Here is a 3,838-nt window from a genome sequence, read left to right on the forward strand (position 1 = left end):
GGGTAAAAGTCAGCAGAAGTCTTATAGTGGTGATGCATCTGGTATTCGATGTTATCACTGTAAAAAGAAGGGTCATACAAGAAAAGTATGCCCTAAACTTCTAAAAGATCATGGAGGTAAACATAATGGCAACACAACCATTGTTCAAGATGATTTTGACTCATTTGATGTTCTTGTGGTTTCAAGAGGTGGCTCAAGTAATTAGTGGATCGTGGATTCAGGTTGCACTTGGCACATGACTTCAAACAAAGAATTGTTGAAGGAACTATGTGATCAAGATGGTGGATTTGTATTGCTTGGAAACAATAAAGCTTGCAAGATTGCAGGTGTTGGATCTGTGATATTCAAGCTCCATGATGAGTCAATAAGGTTGTTGACTGAAGTCAGACATGTACCTGATTTGAAGAGAAAATCGATTTCTCTTGGTGAATTCGACAAGAAAGGATATGTTTTCCAAGGAGAGAAAGGTATTCTAAAAGTCATGAATGGGTCGAAGGAAGTCTTAAGAGGCGTGAAGAAACAAGACTTGTATACCCTTGAGGCTGAAGTTGTCAGTGGTTCTACAGATGTTGCATCCACGAAACCTTTGTCGAAGACAAAAATTTGGCACATGAGATTAGTTCATGTCTGTGAAAGGGGTCTGGTCGAATTGGGGAAACAAAATCTACTTGGTGGAGACAAAGTCAAAAAGCTGAAGTTTTGTGAACCCTGTGCACTTGTTAAATCTTGCAGAGTGAAGTTCAATAAAGGCAAACAAAAAATACATGGATCCCTTGATTACATCCATGCTGATCTTTTGGGGCCTGCGAGGTGTCCATCACATTCAAGAGCAAGGTATTTCTATCCATAGTTGATGATTATTCCAGAATGTTATGGGTATTCATCCAGAAGACTAAGGATGAAGCTTTTGAGAACTTCAAAAGTTGGAAGACTCTGGTCGAAAATTAGACTGGCAGGAAGGTTAAGAGGTTGAGAATCGACAATGGCCTTGAATTTTTAAAGGCGTTCTACATTTTTTGTGCAGCCTCTGGTATTGCAAGGCACATAACTACTACAGGTACTCCCCAACAAAATGGTTTGGCTAAAAGATTTAATCGAACCATTTTAGAAAGAGTCATATGCATGTTGATTAGTGTTGGGTTAAAGAAGGTGTTTTGGGAAGTAGCTGTTTCGACAACAACATATATGACAAACAAATGTCCTTCGATTGTGTTAGATATGAAGACACCTGAAGAAATTTGGTCGGGACATCCACCAGATCTCGACAAACTTAGATCATTTGGCTGCATAGCCTATGCTCACATTAGGAAGGACAAGGTTGAACCTAGAGCTCTGAGATGCATGTTCATGGGATACCCTAAAGGAGTCAAAGCTTATAGGTTATGGTTCCTAGAGATAACTCACAAGAGGTGTATCACCAGTCAAGATGTAGTTTTCAATGAAGCTGAGATGGCTTTCAAGAAAATTGATGATGTTAGTCAAATTGCACATATATCTAATGAAGAGATGGAACAAGAAGAGGTTCTTGTTGAGGTGGAGCATGTTGATTCTAAATTGCGTATCCCAGAACAAGTTGAAGAAGAGACACAAGATGTCAAAGATACTAAGTAAGATGAGGAAACTATCGATGACTACCTGTTGGCAAGAGATAGGCGGAGAAGAGGCATCAAACCACCTCAAATACTTGGGTATGCAGATCTCATAGCTTATGCCTTAATATCTATAAGTGAGGTTCTAGATGAAAAACCTATAGACTATAAGGAAGTTATGAGGAGTCCAAATAAGATTAAATGGCTGAAGGCCATGGATGATGAGATGAGGTCTCTTCATAATAACCACATTTAGGAATTGATCAAGAAACCTGTTGGAGCCAAGTTAGTCAGTTATAAGTGGATTTTCAAAGTTAAGGAAGGAATTAAAGGAGTGAAGTCGAAGAGATATAATGCAAGATTGGTTGCAAGGGGTTTCACTCAGAAATAAGGTATCGACTTCAATGATGTGTTCTCTCCTGTTGTGAAGCACATGTCCATTCGAATGTTACTTACCATAATGGTACAATTCGACCTAGAACTTGAACAAATAGATATGAAGAATGTTTTCTTATATGGAGATCTAGATGAAACAATTCTAATGAGGCAACCTAAAGGGCATGCAAAAAAGGGTAAGTAATATTATGTGTGAAAGCTGAATAGATCTTTACATGGACTGAAACAATCTCCTCGATAGTGGAATAGGAGATTTGACAAGTTCATGGCACACATAGATTTCATTAGAAGTCTGTTCGACCAATGTGTTTACTTCATATTTAGACCTGGAAATTCAATTGTTATTTTATTGCTTTATATGGATGATATTCTCATGGAAAACAACAATGTCGAGGATGTAATGACGGTGAAGGCTGAACTCAATAAGGAGTTCGATCTGAAGGATCTAGGAGCAACATCCAGGATTCTTGGGATTGACATCTGAAGAGACAGAAAGTAGTCAAAATTATGCTTATCTCAAGAGACATACCTACGGAAGATTCTCGACAAGTTTAATATATCAAATTCAAAGCCTGTTGTGACTCCGACAAACCCTCAATTCAAGCTGAGTATAGATCAGTGTCCCAGTACTAAGGTCGAAAGAGCATATATGAATAACATCCCATATGCTAACGTAATAGGATCTTTGATGTATGTTATAGTCTGTACTAGACCCAACATAACATATGCAGTAAATCTTGTAAGAAGGTACATAGAGAATCATGGAAAGGCTCAATGACAAGCATTGAAGAGGATTCTAAGGTACATAAATGGGTCTCTGAACAGAGTCATGATTTATGGTGGAGCATGTGCTGAAAATAGTAAAGCAGAATTCGAAGGGTATGTCGACTCTGATTATGCAGGTTGTATGGATTCTAGAAAATATATTTTTGGATATGTGTTCACTATGTTTGGCACAAAAATAAGTTGGAAAGCAACAATTCAGAAGGTTGTTGCCTTATCAACCACTGAAACGGAATATATCGTCTTCACCGAAGTTATGAAAGAAGCATTGTGGCTTGAAGGTTTTGCTAAGGAACTAAAACTTCAAGGTCGAGTTATCACTGTTAAATGTGATAGTAAAAGTGCTATACACCTTTCGAAGAATTCAACCTATCATGAGCGAACCAAGATCATCGATGTGAGGCTGCGTTTTGTTAGAGGGGTAGTCGAGCATGGAGAAGTCCAAGTGCTGAAGGTTTCGACAGATCACAATGTTGCTGATATGGTTACCAAGACATTACCAAGTTACAAGTGTCATACCCCAAAATTTGCCCTCCCCTTGTCATTCTTCATCCAACCTTGGGCTTAAGATTCATTTGTATTCATTCATGCCTCGTTCATTCATGTTAATACTTTCTAACAAGCATCACAAATTCAAAGTTTGTGGTTAATTCAAACTAGGATTTTGTATGAGGATTGAAAAATTTCTCATCATATGGAATGCAAACCCTAATTTCATGCTCTCTAGGATCTTGATTCATGGAGTTCATATCATGAAACTCATTTATGCATTCAAACCATAATCCTTGAGGCATTGGCTTAGAACGGTAATCCACATGGTTCATAGTCCAAAGTGACACTCATTTATGCATTCAAACAGTTGACCAAAGTCAACAAACTAATTTATGACTAGTTTAAGTTTTGGTTCATAGTCCACATGGTAATCCATTCCATTTATTAGGGTCATTTGTCACTTATGTGTTTTTTTTATTTGCATTACATTAATAAAGTGCATTTAAAGTGAAAGTTATGGACATAAATTACATTAATTATAACTTGCATACACAATTTGAAATGGCAAGCCAAACCAA

The sequence above is a fragment of the Lathyrus oleraceus genome, chromosome 6 (genome assembly GCF_024323335.1).
Source record: "Lathyrus oleraceus cultivar Zhongwan6 chromosome 6, CAAS_Psat_ZW6_1.0, whole genome shotgun sequence".
In the NCBI taxonomy this organism is placed as follows: Eukaryota; Viridiplantae; Streptophyta; class Magnoliopsida; order Fabales; family Fabaceae; genus Lathyrus; species Lathyrus oleraceus.